The sequence below is a fragment of the Mustela erminea genome, chromosome 9 (assembly GCF_009829155.1).
Source record: "Mustela erminea isolate mMusErm1 chromosome 9, mMusErm1.Pri, whole genome shotgun sequence".
Lineage (NCBI taxonomy): Eukaryota > Metazoa > Chordata > Mammalia > Carnivora > Mustelidae > Mustela > Mustela erminea.
The window spans coordinates 70627401-70646870 of NC_045622.1; the positions used below are offsets into that span (position 1 = coordinate 70627401).

At 36.1% G+C, this 19470-nt stretch overlaps 1 protein-coding gene across 18 annotated transcripts in view; it reads right to left on the reverse strand.

Annotated features, from left to right (window-relative positions):
• SOX6 (SRY-box transcription factor 6) overlaps positions 1–19470 on the reverse strand; it is a 607305-nt gene that overhangs the window by 373272 nt on the left and 214563 nt on the right. Inside the window, exon 2 of one of the 18 annotated variants that reach the window (XM_032360351.1) lies at positions 6323–6510. The exons of the other annotated variants lie outside the window; for them this stretch is intronic. The gene's annotated coding sequence lies outside the window, so the exon portion shown is untranslated. The remainder of the gene's footprint in view (positions 1–6322; positions 6511–19470) is intronic. 18 annotated transcript variants of the gene reach the window in all.

Genomic DNA, 19470 nt, shown 5'->3' on the forward strand with positions numbered 1-19470 from the left:
GATGTCCCATTTACCTGGGTCTTGAAGAAGTAAAAGTTCATCTGCTGGAAATGTCTAGTGGCCATTCCAGGATATGCAAAGGCAAGAAGATATAACAGAGTATGGTCACATTCAAAGACTTCAAAATGGTTGAAATAGGAATGCATGGTGGAAAGGAACAGAAAAAAAGTCCAGTAAGACAGGCTGACGACAGACTGGAAATGATTTCAAATGCAAATCAAAGTAGTTTGGATTTTTATCGTCAGGGAAATAGTAAATTATTGAAGGAATTTAACCACAGGAGTAACATGATCTGAATTTCCCTAAGAAAAAATCTTTAGTGGCCTTAAGAAGGATGAGTCTTTCAGAAGGTTGTATATATGTTTATGCTCCTGTCCTTCGTATTTATGTGTGTTTAACTGCCCTTTTCTTATCTTGTCCTTGGTGCTCTGCTGGACATGTGGTGCTGACTGGTGCTGACCAGCTCCTTTCTACCTCCACATTCTTTCAAGTCTCTGTTTTCAGTCTCAGACTGCCACTGATAAATGGTGTTGAAAGAAGGTAAATGAAGAGAGAGGGGGAAGAAAAGAAGAAAGAATATGAATAATCACAAAAGAAATATCTAGAAGGAAGGAGAGAGATGCTGTAAAAATAAAAGTAACAATGGCTAATGTATATTGAGTACACACTATGTGCCATGTTCATTACTGATGCTCCACAGGACCTCATTAAATCCCAACTCCTTAGTGAAGCTACTGATTCATTCCTGTTTTCAGATGAGCTAAATGAAGCTTAGAGTAACTTGTTTATAATGCTAGTAAATGCTAGAGAAGACTTGAACCTACCCTGACTTTAAATCCCATGCTTTCAATTTTTACATTCTATTCCTCATGATATAACTCACTGAATACGAATTATGTGCCAAGAACCATGCTAGCTGTTTTACATGAGTTAGTTTAAGACTCACAATAACCTATAAAAGTAAATAACATTGTCTCCATTTTACAGTAGAGAAAACTGAGGCTCTGGGAAATTTAGTAACTTACCTAAGGTCATAAAATCAGTAAAAGGCAGCATTAGATGGGGCACTTGGGTGGCTCAGTCATTAAGCTTCTGCCTTCAGCTCAGGTCATGATCCCAGGGTATTAGGATCGAGCCCCACATCAAGCCCCGCACTGAGCCCCACATCGACCCCTGCATCAAGCCCCACAACAAGCTCCCTGCTTGGCAGGAAGCCCACTTCTCCCTCTGACCCTCCCCGCCTCATGCTCTCTCTCTCTCAAATAAATAAATAAAATCTTAAAAAAAAAAAAACAGAGCAGGACCAGAGCTTAAACTCTCACCTGTCTGACTGTACCTCTCCTATAACATTATGATGTGCACATTATATTCCCATTCTTTTCCCTACTCCTTCCCTGTCACAACACCCTTCCCTATCTCTCCATTTCCAGAATCCACCTTCAAGGCTCAGCTAATACCTTATCACCTCCAGAAGACTTTCAGGAACATAACAGTCCACTGTTGCTTTCCTATTGCAATGATCTGCATAGTATTCATTTACCTGGGTCAAAACAAATTTGTATTTGTCAGTTCCCCGTTCTGCTTATGTTCTAGTCCCCAGTCAATCAATCCATGTAAGTGCCCTGTAGCAGGTTCCTCAGGCAGTTTGTACCATCCCAATATACCTTACATTACTCTCAACTAAGCCTCTAGAGGAGGACAAGAATCATATCATACAATTTGTACTCTCCAAAATAATTGGCAGAATCCTAAGAACATACTAGGGCTTCGTAATGTATTGATTGCCTCCAGCATACTTTAATAATAGGAAGTTTTCAGTAATAACAATAACAGCTAACACTACACACACACACACACACACACACACACATACATACACACACACACGGAGAGAGAGATTCTCATAACAACCAGTGCCGTAGTACCATTGTTATACCCATTTTACAGAGGAAACTGAAGAACAAAAAGTTAAACGCCTTGTCCAAGGCCACATAGCTAATAAGCGGCAGTCAGGATCCAAACCCAATCAGTTTCATTCCAGAGTCAGAATTTCCTTGATTACTTTACTTTACTACCTGTATTGGATAGATGTTCTAAGATTAAAGAACTCTTACACCTTAAAAAACTAAAAACTCACACATTATTTCTGCTGTAAACACTGTTTTGGAGGAGCGGTGGAAAGAAGAGTCTGTCTGCATTTAGTAGAAAACCTGAGCAGCAGATACAAGCTACTGGGAAAACAAAAAGAAAAGAAAATTGAGAGGTATTTTTCTTTAAAAATAAAAAAATAGATTGTGCCATTTTTGCACAAAGTTTCTGTGATTTATAAAGCATCTGTACCGACTTCCTCTCATTAATACACCAAATTATATAGCATATCTCCAGAGTGAGCAACCATTGTTAGCAAAAATCCTGCAACTCTATACCAGCATCATGTAATCTTGATCCAGTGAAATGCAACCACCTCTGGACTGACACACAACAGCTGTTTGGAGTGTCAGGAAAATGGTCTGGTGAAGATCCCAAGGAAAAATTGGAAAAGAGAATGTTGATTTCCAAATCTTTTGAACTTGATTAAGCTGTTGGCAAAAGTCAGGGAGAAAAATACAAGACATATTTCTACTTTAAAAAGGTAACGAGAAATTCTTGATAATTTAGAGATGATGGAAAGTCAAACCAAGTGACGTAGGTGTGTATATGATTTATAATTTACAATTTGTGAAACCTTTCCTGTGCAGTATTTCTTTTAATTCATGTAATAACTTGGTACAGTCAGTGGTATTGTCATCTCTACAAAATTTGCTTACAGAAATTGGGCTCAGAGAAGATAACTTTTCACAGTTATTTAGCTAAGAAGTGGCGAAGCCAGGACTAAAATCCAGGTCCTCCAAAACAAAGCTCCTTTCTTTGTATCATTTGGTTTTCTCTTAAGGAAAATGGAAAGAGCCCCACTCATATCAGAGAGAAAAATAGTACCAGTGCTTTCAAAACAGACAATGACTGGCCACCTGGGTGGCTCAGTCAGTTAAGCAACTGCCTTCAGCTCAGGTCATGATCCTGGAGTCCTGGGATGGAGTCCTGCATCAGGCTCCCAGCTCTGCTGGGAGTCTGCTTCTCCCTCGGCTACCCTCTCATGCTCTCTTACTTGCTCTTTCAAATAAATAAATAAAATCTTAAAAAAAAAAAAAAACAGACAATGACTGAAGCATAAGATGACAGGTCTCACCTCTCTTTGTTCTTTTAAGGAATTGTCACATGTCCCCATTTGAACATAAAATAAGGAGTAATGGGTAAAAGCCCTCTGGTAGCTTGCTTTCTCCATGTGCCCTGACTTCACTCCTCCCTCCTTGGCTCTTGACAGTGTAATATACATGAATTCTCTGTAACATAGTACCACCACAGTGGTGTCACAGACACAGGAAAAGCAAGCCCCATGACTCTCTTCAGGGAAACACCAAAGGAAAACCAAAGAAACTCAAGAACCCTGAAAATAAACAAGTTTCCCATATAGCACAGCAAAGTTCTCCAGAAGAAATGAAACGATAAAATGATTATGTAGAAGCATTGTGTGATGTGCTGTATGCATGTGGGGAGTATAGGGAAGCTAATGGAAGAAAATTAAAAAGCAGGCAAGTCTATCTAGAGTAGGTAAGGGCTGCAGAACTCTATGCCCCAAAGTAAAGGAAACAGAGATCAATGTGCAAATCTACCCTTATCTCAGAACTAACACATAAAACTCTTTCAACATTCATATGCAAGGAATGGTAAGTCAGACATTTTACTGCAGAGGTAGCCACAGTGATAATACCCACAGAGGATATTCCTGTGGACATCTCTAGTCGTAGAGACGTCCATAGGCCTTATCACATTGCCAGTCTAACATGTAAACACATGGTTCTAGATAAGGAAGGCACCACTTAACCCAAGTATTATTTTTCTCACCATTCTTCTTTTATTAATTCATTCATAATATATGTTATAGGCCTGGCACTGTTCTAGATTCTGGGGGTAAAGAAGTGAATAAAATAAAATCCCTGCCCTCATAAGCTAACATTTTAAGTCCAAACTAAAATACCTGCAAGATTTCTTCTACCTCTGATACTCTATGGCTCCACTACTACAGAAAAGGCTTAAACTGTAGACGTCCCAGGCTAAGGGACACTTTTAGCACCTACAGGGACCATGTTACAGCCTAGGCATCCAGCATGCTTCATCCTCAGTAAAGGTTTTTAAGTGAATGGGCTCATTGACCACATCACTGATGGGGAAACAGAGATTCAAGATGGTTAAATAAATCACCTATGATTTTACAGATAGTAAGTGGCAGAGCTAAGAATTGCACTTCCACTTAATACTATCCTAGGCCCACCTAATAATTCTGATGGCACCAATTCAGACTTTACTTTGAAGGACTATTCAGTTATTAAAAGTCAGCTTCCCGGCAGTGAGTCTCCGCCTCTTCGCTTACTTCTACATTCATTCCTTGATAATACAAAGGAATTGTTACATGTTTGTTTAATTTCCACCAGCACTCAGAAACTACAACTAACATATGCTACTGGCACATTACATTACCCAAGCAATTAACTATAAGGAAATTTTATTTTCAAACCTAACTTTTCCCCCTCCCTAAATTCTCCCTACTTCAGTTGGGCTAGAGAATTTTTAACAGCTTCTGGACCAAGACCCTGGCCTAAGAGACTCCAGGAGGAATTAGCTAAACTCAGTACACACCAACAATAACCCTATCCCAATATTATTTCCCTGGTAAAAAGCTTCAGGACTTGCCAGGTAGGTTTTTCTAAAACCTAACTGGGTAACCCAAAGACGTTTATTTTCAGGGAAAGGAGAACCTTCTACCTGCTAGCCCAGCTCAAGGGTAATTTTTCTCATTGCTCCAACAAAACTGACCTACTCTGTAGTCAGTCCTCCCTTAGGAAACCCAGAGACTGCGCAGGAGCACTAAATTGCAAGTAACAAGACTTGAGCTCCTGTTCTAGTTCTACCACTAATAAATTATTTTACATTAGGCAAAATCACTTACCCTCTCTGGGGTTACTCTACTCATCTGTAAAATAGGGATAATAATACTCACCCCAACTGCCTCACAAGGTAGTCAGGTAGAACACATGAACTAATGATCATAATATCAATTTGAAAAGCACCACACACATGTAAGGTAGCGCGCCACAAATGTAAGCTAGCACAATTAATTATTAGTATTATTACTCAGAGTTACTGTGTATTTCAGAGGCTAGAAAACCATTTGTGAATTCACTTAGAAAGAGGCAGAGCAATGTGACATGGCAAGAGGAACAAAACTTCAGAGTCAGCCCAGGGTATAAACCCAGATTTGATGATCTTGGCAAGTTGTTTAAACGCTTAAACTTAAAGAGTTTCCTCATCTGAAAATGGGTATAATACCTCTATAAAACTTCTACAAAGAATAACAAATATTCACATAAAAGAGCTGAAAGTATCTTGCTCATACGGTATAAAATGGTATCGTTATTATAAATTTCCTCTTCTAGAAAGCTTAGAACTTTAAAGTTTTATCTAGCATTCATACCATGTGAACAGCCAAAGCATCTGTAATATCAAGGACTTTAAGCTGATTTTAAAGGAAAAAATCAACCTCCCCCCCCACCACCACCACCACCAACAGCATCCCTGATCAACATACTAAAGCAAAAAATCTAGATGGTAATTAACCCAGCATATTAGCAACTGGGCCAGAGTTTAGGAGCCAGTTCTATCAATGGGTATTTTCTCAGTCACTCAGACAAACTGTTGTGCTTATTTCAAATCCACTGCACTGAGGCTTTCTTTGTGATTGTGGATTGTTGGATTATTGCCTACATTTCTGTCTTCTACGAAAACACCAAATGTATAGAAATTTCAGCCACCAGATTACACGTTCATCTTGACAATATATTATGCTGTTTGGTGTCATGCTGACATCCTATTCATGACTTTATATCCTTTATTTTGTTCTTTGGTTTCAGTAAAAAAAAAGCAAAAAGCCCTTAGACTAATGAATTCAGATTCTTTTCAAACACAGTGCTGCTTCTCTTCCATGAGATCAGGAAAAGGATATATTTCTGGTTGCAGACATATGTGGTACAGACATGAGATCACAGCTTTAAGCTTAAGAGAAGAACATAACAATCTACTCACTGTTTACACTTTAGCCCAAAGGGCAGCTGGAAATTACAACCAACCATATGCAGTGCCGAACAAGTGGTCATGACTTTATTAATAAAGCCAAGCATTAACAAATAAGATTCTGGAAATGGTACAGTGAGAGGCAGGAGTGTCTTACCATAGGCCCCTCTAAGTACTAGGCAGAGGGCCCAGGCTATTGTTGAAAATGTCCTTTGGGATTAGACTGCTCTCTCTGCCAGGATTTCATTTGCCATCTTTCATATTTCCCAGTTCTCCCATACAGTGTTTAATCAGCTGCTAGGGACTGGTTAGAAAGGACTCCTATTCTACTTGCATCCTGACATCCTGAAAAGGGAGTGAATTATAGAATTATCTACATACAATTAGATCAAATCACACATACAGAATACTTTTTATACTATAAAGAACTATTTCAAGTAGAAAAAGAGACACAAACGGTATCTCATTTAATCCTTTCAAGTCTATGACAGGTGTAGTAACATTAGCCCCAATTTATTGATGAGAAACTGATTCTGAGAAAGGCTTAAGAAAGTGCAAATAAATGGCAGAACAAAGATTTATACCCAGGTCCAAATCCCACACTTTCACTATTCAAAAGCTGTCACGGAGAACAAATTAATTGATAACCCGTGGCCTATCATAATTTTATTTCTACCCTGAGATGGATACAAATTTACTAGGCAAATTTAGTACTCAGACTTTAACAATGAAGCATTTCTTATGCCCATCAGTGCCACAATTTACAAATTTTTTCCTGGTTCTTCCATCTCTTTTCCATACCTAACAGATAATGTCAGGTACCAAATTTCTAACCCAAATACAAAGTCACAGGGCAAGTGTCAGGGCATAAAAACATTAAAAACACCTTCAAGTTTTCATCAAAGTGTGTTGGTCCCACTGGGTCAGCAAAAATTAACAATAATAACTCCTATGAACATGACTGATGATATAGATGGTGCAGAAATCAGAAGTTTGAGGCAATAACTAGTTCATCCAAGTAAAGTTTATTCATTCAAGTGTCATAAGAAACGAAGGGAAATCTGAATCTGCAGTTTACCTCCTCACCCTAGATTCAAGGTAGGTTGCTTGGATTTTGCTGAAACATATTTTGCTCCTATGCGTGTTTTGATTTTTGGTTTTGCTTTCTTTCTGAAACAGAAGTAAATTCTTATTTGAAGTACTTTATCTTTTTTACTGAAATTATCACCATCAGGCTAATCATACCTTCAGTTTTTCACTGGGCCCAGCATGAGAACTATGTTCAGGAAAACAAGAGCAGAGGAAAGAGCAATGTCCTAGATGTACTCTCCCCTTACACCAAGCCAGATTCATAATAGGTTAAGAGACAGCGTACTCTCTACTGAGATCCCTGATGAGGCCACTGGGGGCCCAAGCCGTTCACACAGTTATTACACAGAATGTGACCATATTTTCTCCCTTGGGGCCTTTAAGAAAAGAACTGGCTCCCAAACCACAAACAGTGATATGTAACTGTAGCACAAGGCAAGAGGAAGAGAGAGAGAATGGCCTAGTGACAAATCACTTTGAAATATACAGCTTTCAATCTCACCCTCCACTTAGACACATTACCAAATGAAAATGAGAGATTAACATACACAAGGAGCTTATAACCACAAAAGTGTGAATGGAAAAGTCATAGTGACCAACATTTCCAATGGACTAAACACCAATATTAGTGAAGAGAGAAACTGCTAGTACTTCAAGATTTTATGTATATAATATATATACATAAAATACATAAAATATATATATAATTATATGTATACATATATATATATGCTCACACACACACACACAAATATAACGCCTATGTACCTATAAAAGTAACTTTTATAGGTACCTATAGTAACCTATAAAAGTAACTTTCCTAGAAAGTACTAAAGCAAGTACAGTCTTCTTTGTCTATTGGCTACAAAATAATCCTTAATTAATTAGCACTTCTATTGTGTTTCACAAATTATAGCTGGCAAAAAGCAAAAAGAGTACTGAACACTAGACAATCACTAAAAACTATACATCTTATTTTCCCCAATATCCAAATTCATAAAAAGCTTGGGTAAAAAATGAACAGATGTCTTTTCAACAAATGGTGCTAAGAAAATTGGATTATCTAAAAAACATTGGAGTTGAACCCTTACCTTACCCTATACATAAAAAATTAACTCAAAATGGATCAAAGACCTAAACGTAAAAGCTAAAACTATAAAACCCTTAGAAGACAGGGGAAATCTTATGACATTAGATTTGCAATGATTTCTTGGAGTAATGTAAAAGCAAGGCAAGAAGAGAAAAATAGATAAGTTGGACTTTATCAAATTAAAAAAAACTTACGTGCATTAAAGGACACTATCGGGTCAGTGAAAAAACAAACCATAGAACGGGAGGAAAAAATATCACATAATGGGAGAAAAATTTTTCTGATGAGAGATTAATATCAAGAATATAGAGAGAACTGCTACCACTCAACAAACAATTCAATTCAAAAATGGGCAAAGGATTTAAACAGACACTTCTCTCAAGATCCACACGTGGTCAATAAATGTATGGAAATATGTTCAACATCATCCACCACTAGGCAAATGCAAATCAAAACCACAATGACACACACCACCACACCCATTAGCATGGCTATTATAAAAAATGGAAAACAACATTCTCTTCACCTACTGCTAACTCCCTTACCTTCTTCATCAGGTCTTTGTTCAAATGTCACGTTCCCAATGCATCCTACTCTGGTCATCCTATTTAAAATTGCCTCCTTGCACTATCAATTCACCTTATCCTACTCCATATTTTTTCTTTTTCTATAGCACTTACAAACTTCTAATATACTATATGATTTACTTACTTATGCTTACTGTTTTCTGTCTCTCTCATCTATAATAAAAGTTCCAGGAGAACTGGAATTGTTTGTTGCACTCACTAATATAATTAAAGGGCAAGAATAGTATCTGGCACATGACAAGTGCTTAATAAACATTTGCTGAATGAATAAACCGATTTCTTACATGGAGAGAGAAAATAGCTTAGAAGTTTTGAAAACAAAATTAGTTTTAAAATTAATCAGTTTGTATCCCCTTCAACACCAAACAGTCCATTTATCATCACCAAATAACTAAAAAGTACTATGGCATACAGTGGAAACTGCTCCGCTTAATGTTTCAATGGAGTGAGATGTTAAAATTTTATTCATATCAACATTCACAGTACTGTGGCAATTATTTACTTATTGTCTCTTGACTCTCCCATAACCCTTCAATTCTCTGCTCTGTGATTCTGGGGCACTATATTTCCCAGGCTCTCTTGCCAGCTGGCTTTCCTATTTGATTCTGCCAATAAGAGGGACTAGTGGGAAATTAGAAGGTAGAATGGGGAGAAAAGAGATTTCCTTTTCCTAGCTCCTGTCAGCATCCCTCCAACAGCAAAATGCACTTATGGCTGCACCATTTTATATTCCCACCAGCAATGGCTTCTTCTAGCCCTCCCAATGCCAGCTGCCTCAGAGATACCAGCTGGCCACACGCTCTCCATGATTAGAGCATAAGCCATGCCATGTCTCCCTCCACAGTCTGAGTACAAGTCTCACAGCACACCCTCTCCCAGCAAGTCAAAGCCCCAATTGCAAGCTTTTCTAAGTTCCTATGTTCAAGGAACCCAATTCCCTCCATTTTGTTCCACCAGCTCTATGGCTGGGAACTACTCCCTGCAGTTATTAATCTTGGTTACCTCATCTTCTTCTCTCTCTCTCTCTCTCTCTTTTTTTCCTTTTCAGCCTTCCAATTCCTGTGTAACAAATTCCCCTCAATTAAATTCCATTTATTTGAGTTGTTTTTCATGGTTTTGCTCTCCTGACTAGATGTGACTATACTTAGTACAGTATAACACTTCAGGCCAACCAAAAGATTGACAACAGAGTAAATTTATATTTTCATCATTCAGAATTAAACATAATACAAATTTTTTTCCATACTATCTTTTTTTAAGTGTGAGATTATCTTTATCAGTCTTTTTAAATTTTTTATTACGGCATGATTAACATACAGTATTATATTAGTTTCAGGTATATAATACAGTGAGTGAGTCAACAATTCCATACATCCCCCAGTCCATCTTAACCAAAGAATGTGAAAAACGGTGTTTCAAATAGAACAAATAACAGACTGAGATCTATATACAATGCTCATATTTATACACTCTCACAGAGTGGTAAATTTTTATCTCACTCCTCTTTCCTGCCTATTCTACACCTTTATTTGAATACATAGCATGTATCTCATATTTTAATACGTCCAAACCTGAGCTCCTGATATTTCCTCAAATCTGTTCCTTCCAAAGACTTTCTCATCTGACTTAATGGTAACTTTATCTTTATAGCTTCTCAGGGCAGAATCCTGGAGTCATCTTTGATTCCTTTCTTTCTTTCATTCTCCAAATATAATATGTTAGAAAATCCTGTTAGTTCTCATTCAAAATACATTGATTACAACTGCTTCTGATAACCTCCACTGCTACTCCAAGCCACCAATAACTCTAGTTTAGATTATTATAAAAACCTTGTTTTTTTATGTTATGTTAGTCACCATACCATACAACATTAATTTTTGATGTAGTGTTCCATGATTCATTGTTTGCATATAACACTGAGTGCTCCATGCAATCCATCCCCTCCTTAATACCCATCACCGAGCTAACCCATCCCCTTCCCTCCTCCCCTCTAAAACCCTCAGTTTGTTTCCCGGTTTCTCATGGTTCGTCTCCCCCCTCTGATTCCCCCCCTTTCATTTTTCCCTTCCTTCTCCTAATGTCCTCCATGCTATTATCTTATGTTCCACAAATAAGTGAAACCATATGATAATTGACTTTCTCTACTTGACTTATTTCACTTAGCATAATCTCCTCCAGTTTTTTTTTATTATAATTTTTTATTTTTTATAAACATATATTTTTATCCCCAGGGGTACAGGTCTGTGAATCACCAGGTTTACACACTTCACAGCACTCACCAAGGCACATATCCTCCCCAATGTCCATAATCCCACCCCCTTCTCCCAAACCCCCTCCCCCCAGCAACCCTTAGTTTGTTTTGTGAATCTCCTCCAGTTTTTAAGTGATCACTCTGCTGCCACTCCTATGCACCTCTACAGTCTATTCCCAGCAACAACCAAAGTGATCCTTTTAAAACTTAAGTCAGATCATATTACGCCTCTGCTCAAAATGTTCCAGTCGTTCTTCAACTCACACAGAGTAAAAGCCTAAATCCTCACGTGATCTATGAGTTCCTATGGTTCCTGTTACCTCTCTGACTTCATCTCCCTACTATCTCCTATTCACGTGTCTCCAGCCACTCTGATCTCATCTCTGTTCCTTGAACATCCTGACCATTTCCACCTCAGAGCCTTTTGCACTGGCCTCTTCCTCTGCCTAGACCACTCTTCTCCATGTATCTGCATAGTTCCTCTGCTATTATCGCAAGTGTTTGAGCAATATTTTCTCCCCAAAGACACTTTCCCTGACCATCCTATTTAAGACTGCACACATCTCCAACATCTCCCTATTCTCTGTCTTTGTTTTATTTTTTTCCATAGCATTTATCCTCTGACTTACTATATAATGATTTACTTTTTTAATACGGTCTTTCTCCCTCCACTAGAATGTAAGCTCCTTGAATTTCTGTTTTGGCAGGAATTTCTGTTTTGTTAATTGATGTATCTTCAATATCCACATGGTGCCTGGTGTACAGTAAGTGCTCAATAAACATTTGTTGAATGAAACTCCAAAGCACCAAAAAATAAGCAAATATAAATATGCATAGAAATACAGTGTAACATACACATGCATATGTATATGTGACCTGGACTACATTTTGAAGAAAAAACTATATTACGAACTCCAATACTGTAGTGAGTACTATACCAAGATGATTTATTCTATTCTATCAAAATCTCAAATGAATTTATAATCCTACCACATAATATACGGAGGCTCCCTAGCACAGTGTTTAACAGTCATTTTGCCTGCCATTATTGCTTCAACATCTAGTAGCTCTATGATCCTGGGCAAGTTATTTGACACCTTTTGACAACTCTGTGCCTTATTTTCATAAAATAGTAACAGTAAAAATAGGAAAACCTAGCTCATAGACATTAGGTAAAGGATTAAATTATGTAATATATTTGAAGAATTTTAGCACAGTATGTGGTTCATAGATAATACTCAGTATATGTTAGCTACCATTATATAAGGCATCAAATATTTGTTGAAACAGAAGTAAATACTTTAAAATTCAACATTTTTTTACTGCCTGACTTGTTTATATTACAAGCTCATTCAAAACAAGAATCATATTTTAGACTTCTTTTATATCTAACATACTATTGAAATATATTAATTCAATAATTGATTTATGGGTTTGTTATATACACACACATATATATATAATTGAGCCTTCTAAAAATATAGGTTACAAAAGCCAACTTAGTCAAAATGATCAAGATAAATAAGACAGGAAAAGAAAAGCAAGTTCATTAATTCTGATTCTTCATCCTATCACATCTTATCATACAAAGCATGGGCTACCAACGTGTACTGGAGATTTTTTATTAAGTATACCATAGGCTTTTTTTTTTCATGTACAATAGATATGCATAGATTTTCTAGCAGAAAAGAAATGACCATATGATGGATGCTAATCCATCAGAATTTCACAATATAAGTAAGTCAAATCATTATGTTTTTCACCTTACCTTATACAGTGCTGTATGTAAATTATATGTCAATAAAATTGGGAGAAAAAAGAAATAATGGTAAATTAATAGCATAGAAAAAAAGGCAGAAATAAAGGGAAAATAGAGACAGATGGCAGGCTTTAAATGGAAGAGCCAACCAATCAAGGCTGTGGGAGTTGTAAGAAAGAACAGAGGGCTAACAAAGACTTAGATTGAAAGCTAAGAGTGGGACTTTGCTGGAAAGGCTACTTCTTCAAAAGATCACTCAAAGATAAGCCCAGTTGAGTGAGGACAATAATAACTTATTCCAAAATGAAGTGTGCTGTTAACCACTGCACAAGAAGCTGAAAGACTTTCACACAAGGAGAATCACAACAAAGTAAAACAACTTGTTTTAATTTAAAACAATTAAATTAAAACAAAGGCAAAGTAAGAGAAGAATAAAATCATCACTGACCATCTATGAAATGTTAACAGACAACACTAGTAGAGATTAGTAACTTTGACATCATGGGCTGGACTCCTGGCTGGAATAACTGGAATGGAAAAATCCTTAATAAAAAAAATTATAATAATTAAATTTCAGATATATAAATATGTTTTCATTTACTACAAACTCCTACCCATCACCTTGATGACATTTCATTATTTTTTTTTCTGGTGCTATATAAACCCACATTAGTTAGTGTGAGCAATGCTCAGAATTTGCGGTGGTCATATGACACAATCACCTTTTAACTCTTTACAGATGTACTCTTTTTTGTACACTTTTTAACTCTTTACAAATGTAGTGCCAGCATGTATAGATTTATTTAGCAAGAACAATGACAGAGGAAAATGCCATTGTGCAGAGTATTATTCACAGTAGTGTGTTAGTACATGAATATGCACCTCTATGAGTACCAGTACACAAAAAGAAAAATAATTTCATCATCAGACTGTAGTTATGACATGAACTATTTGAACGTTATGTTCCTAACATGTTTTCATCATTCAGAAGTAGAATAACAACCACACAGGACAACTCACAGTGGGCAATTTTGGATTTCTACAAAGTGTAAAAAAGAATAAATTCTAGACCCATGCCCCAAACAGATATCAATCCAAGCTTAATGGGCTCTTCAATTTCTGTACCACTCTTCAAACTCTCCTCCTCCTTTAATTCACTCCTCCTTTCATACTATGTTCTTTTCTTTTGGGTCCAACTTCCTTCTTTGGGTTACTCTTTCACTACCAAATAAACTTAGCCTCTGATTCCATTAGTTCTTGATATCTACATATGCCCCTACTGCTCTGGAAATAGTGGATCTTGCAAGTAAATGATGTGGCACCACTACTGAGAATTTAATTGGTTTCTATAATTTCCAGAGTTACAACTATAAGCAGGCATTACCCAATTTTTATTGCAGTAGTTTATGGTTTTATGGTTTATATATGCTCAAGTCTGTAATCATCAAAAATGAAAGTAAATAACAAAGAAATTGAAATATATGATATGTATATATTATATATATATAATATCTCATATATTATATATCATATATCCTGTGCATTATTAAATAACCATGAAAAAAGAAAGCAGAGAGAGAGGGAAAAAATTTATTTATCTTTGTAATACAGCTTCTAAGCCCTTGATATATTTAATAAAGCAGAAGATGGGAAATAAGTCTTTTAAAGTACTGTATAGGAAAAAATGTTATTATCTCACAATATTACACTGTACTACCTAAATCACAAAGCCAAATATTTCTTTCTCTGAGCTTCCTATATACCTGCTATGGTCTGAATGTTTGTGTCTCCCCTAAAATTCATACATTGAAATCCTAATCCCCAAAGGTGAAGATATTAGTAGGTGGGGCCATTGGGGTCATGAGAATAGAGCCTTCATGCATGTGATTAGTGCTCTTAGGAAAGAGGTCCCTAGTCTCTTCTGTCATACAAGAAGTCTGTGACCCAGAAGAGAGCCCTCATCCAACCATGCTGGCACACATCAGACTTCTATCCCCCAGAACTGTAAGAAATGAATTTTTATTCTTAATTTTATAAGCTACCCAGTCTCTGGCATTTTGTTATAAGAGTCCAACTGGACTGAGACAATGCCTTTTTATCATTCAGAATATCTAAGACTGTATATGCACACATCTTGGAACTGCCTCTTTTAAAACACAGGAAGTCCTATAAAAAGTCTACCCCCCCAAAAAAATCAGAAAAGCAAAAGTTATTCAGAATATTTCCATTGTCAGGAACTCAATTTTTATTTTTTTAGTTTTTCTGTTTTCTTTTCTTTAGTTCATTAGAACCTACTAATTACAACATATAGGTACTCTGAGGTTCATAGGTTTGTAGCTTTTGTTTCTAACTCCTCTGCATTCTTAGTGGTCATTCATGTAGAATGATGGCAATGCATCTCTAATTAAACCTAAAAATTAACTTTTTTGGCAATACGTATGACATTTCAAATATCACATGTGAATGTATTTTTAAAACAAAAAATAATAAGTTAATACTAATGTCTTTACCATTTTCTCCTACCTAGCACTTTAAAAGACATATTTCTCAGACCCTACTTAAACACGTGCCATAATATGATTCAAATATTTTAAATTAAAATTGGAAAACAAGTGATGAGGGGCTGGGATTTTGTTTCGGGGTTTTTGGTTTTGGTTTGGTTTTTGTAATGCAGGAAACAAAAACAAACTGATATGGCAAAAGAATTTTGTCTGTGACAAATTCATTCATTTTATGCCATTACCCTCTATTCTTGGGCAATGTTTTATCCTCTATAAAATCCAAGAAATAGTAAAGTAAGATTGCTTTTGAAGACCAGACAAATACCTAAAAAAGAATGAGCAGATTCACTGTTATTTATTTCATGTTCATTCTCTCTCTTTGTCCCCTCCCCCTCCCCCCGCACTTCTCTCATTCTCTATACTGTTCCCCCATTCTCTTGGTTTCTATGATTATTGAAGCTTTCCTGCTTTGTATCATTGTTTTAGGAAAAGGGGACAACCATGGTCGAAAATTACAGGATGAAAGAATGACAGTGCACACCATGTTTATTAGCAACTTTTAAGAATTGAACTTGAAAGCAAAAGGTCACCTTTCTCTTGGTTTTACATCTTTCACTAGGTTTTACATGACAAAATAGGTACGATTTCATCAACCTAAATTCTTTAAAAATGTCAAAAGCTCATTATTATTAACAAACACTTCTTAAACTTTTTCAGACTTAACTGGTCCACACCAACTATTTTTTTCAGCTTACTCAAGCACACAGAAGTTCCACACATTAGAAAACAGGGTAATGACATCTTCTACTCATCAAACCTAACCTCTCCTGCCAAGATTAGATACTTTGTATCACTGAACCAGAGTGTAACACCTGAAGGAAGATGAGGCCTAGAGAACTTAAAACAACTTGATCAGGTAAGTACCTACTTAATAATTAGAAGCCAAGAGAGTTGGGCCTGGAATCCAGTTCTCCAAACTCCAAAGAACCAAAGATGATTTGACCCACTGAGCCACCCAGGTGCCCCAACCAAAGATGATTTGAGACTAGAATTCAGATCTCTAAACAATAAAGCAATGAATAGAATACAAGAAAGACAGAAGAAATGGTCTGGTCCTAAAGAACGCACTAAATATCTCTAGTAGCAATCCCTGAAAGATACATGATTACAGTAATAGAGGCAACTGCAGATCTAACGCAAACAGGATTTAAAAAAAAAAAAAATTCAGTTGCTCTCAATCATTTATGTATATATATAATGTGATTTTTTTTTCCCTGCTGGATCTATACCTTCTGAATTAGATTAATTCAGGTCAATATTAAAATAAACTGGGATTCCAAATAACTGGCAAGGGGAGAGAGTAGAGATGAGAGTGGGAACAGAGAGAGAAAGGCAAGCTGGCTGTCAGGGGAGAGTCATCCCAGGATTAGAAAATTGTTGTACTTAATGCTCAAGACATAATCCATGCATGTCTGATAGAGAGGTCAGTATAATTATAAGTGGAATCTTTCACTCACTTTCTCTACATTCCTGTCTTTTAATGGTTAATACTTCATTTCAAAAGATGGGCACTGGAAATATGGGAAAACATGAGGAAAGAGGATTTTTAAATCACAGCACTCTTGCTAAAGGTAAAAGTTTCACATGATCTCTATCAGGTGAAAGAGAAGGGGAAAAAAAGAGAGAGAGAGAGAGAGAGAAGAATTCTTCATAGCCATCATTGAAACCCATGACCGCATTCTATAAGCCCAGCATAGAGCAACTCAAATCTCCCCAGGCAACTACTGAAAATGGGGAAAACCTACTGTACTACTGATGGAACATTTCAGGCTCCAGACCTGACAGTTGTGTTTCTTGAACGTTCACTAAACCTACACAGAAAGAAAAAGAAACAGAAATGGGAAGGACAGGGTGAAAGGGGGGGAGGTGGGGGTGTGGAATGTGGTGGCTGAAGAGAGAGGAGATGAGAGATGGAGAGAGGTTAGGAAGAAGAAGGGGGGGTAAAAGAAGTATTAAGGGATACTGTTCTTCAGCAAACTAAAAGCTCTTAAAACAATCTACAAAAAAGCCCCTTTATACAAAAAAAGTCAAGTTGTTAGTTACAGAGATACTGAAGATGTTGGTATTTGTTTTTTAAAAAATAGGATTTCACTTTTTTAAAATACAGTAACAATAACTATACTATCATGATTGAAGCTTATTCTTTTTTTATAGTACATATACTACATCAAGAGGGATAAAGAGGAAGAATGAAAAAATCGATAAAAACTGAAGGAACCAAAATACTTAAAACCCTTTGTTTATTAGCTTCTTTCCATCCAACTACTCAAAACTGTAATGTTAGTTTACTTTCTTGTTTAAATCTCAGTTCCCAGGTACATAAGGACAAATCAAAATAAATCTAAATTTTTTCCTACAAAAAAAATTACAACTTAACGCCAGTAGGTCCTAGAAAAAGTGAAGTTGGTCATGCTAGGTATGAGTGAAAACTTTGTCACTCTTAAAAGAGCTAAAATCAGATAGATACTAAGTAACCAGTCTTTGTTTTTATCAAGAGAGAGGAAGAAGTGATTTCACAGTAAGAAGAAGTAAAAATAAAGTAGGATAAGGGAAAAAACCTTAAGGCATTGTCCTAGAATAATATTTACTGTTTATTATTATTATTTATTATTATTATTATTATTGTTTGTTATTATTATCTGTTTTCCTGCACATGTGATTCTGCTCAAGCATGTGGAATTACATCTACATTGGTTTTTTAAATATCCTATAGTGAAAGAGATATGTATTTACTCAAAATTCAGCAAATTTAATGTGACAAGCATTTAAAAAGTAAAATGTCTCTTCTACCATGAAATATAAACTCATTAGATATTGTTATTGCACTTCAATGAGAAGACAAAGGAGAAACTGATCATGACAGGATGGTTTCAAACTGTTGAGGGAAGTATAAATTTGTGCATCCTTTCTGAAAGGCAACTTGGCAATATATCAAAATCATTAAAAATACTCTTTGAACTATATTTTAAATGTCTAGGAATTTATTCCACAGAAGCAATCACGGTAGCATTCCAAGATTTATATATTAAATATTTTCATTGAAGTATTGCTTATGATACAGAAAAAATTAAAACAACCTAAATTTCTAGCAGTTCATTAGTATTAACACAACTGACATTTATTCAAGAATTTCCAAGGAGTGTCTGCTATGTGTTAAGTACAGTGGATTATTTAAATTAAAAATATATCCTTAAAGTAAAATACAATGCATCAGTTTAAAAAATAATATGAACTCAAGGTGTTTTATAAATTTATCATACTTCTATAAAAATCACAGAGCTTTTGGGGGGGGTTGGGAAAGAAATGATAAAATTATTCTAAAGTTCACCTGGAAAAATAAATGTTTGACAATACCCAAGATAATTTGAAAAAGAAGAGTAAATACACACACACACACACACACACACACACACATACATATGTGTGTGTATGTGTATAAATCATTGATTGAAAAGTGTGCCAGATGAATGGCCGGATTGATCATTAGCAAGAGAAGTTGGAAATAGACCTAAATATCTCTTAAGGATTTAGCCTGTGATAACTGTAGTGTTTTAAAGATGGATTACATGGGGCGTCTGGGTGGCTCAGTGGATTAAGCCGCTGCCTTCGGCTCGGGTCATGATCTCGGGGTCCCGGGATCGAGTCCCGCATCGAGCTCTCTGCTCAGCAGGGAGCCTGCTTCCTCCTCTCTCTCTCTGCCTCTCTGCCTACTTGTCATCTCTGTCTGTCAAATAAATAAATAAAAAATCTTAAAAAAAAAAAAAAAAGATGGATTACATGACTAATATTGTTGGAACAATTGGTTCTTTATATCTTAATTGCTATCACACAATAAAATAAACTCCAGATGGATTAAAAGAATAAAAGTATAAAAAATAAAATCATGATAATGTCATAGTAAAATATATGTGAATATTTACATAATATTGGGTGGGAAAGTTATTTCTAAAAATGACACCAAAGGAAGA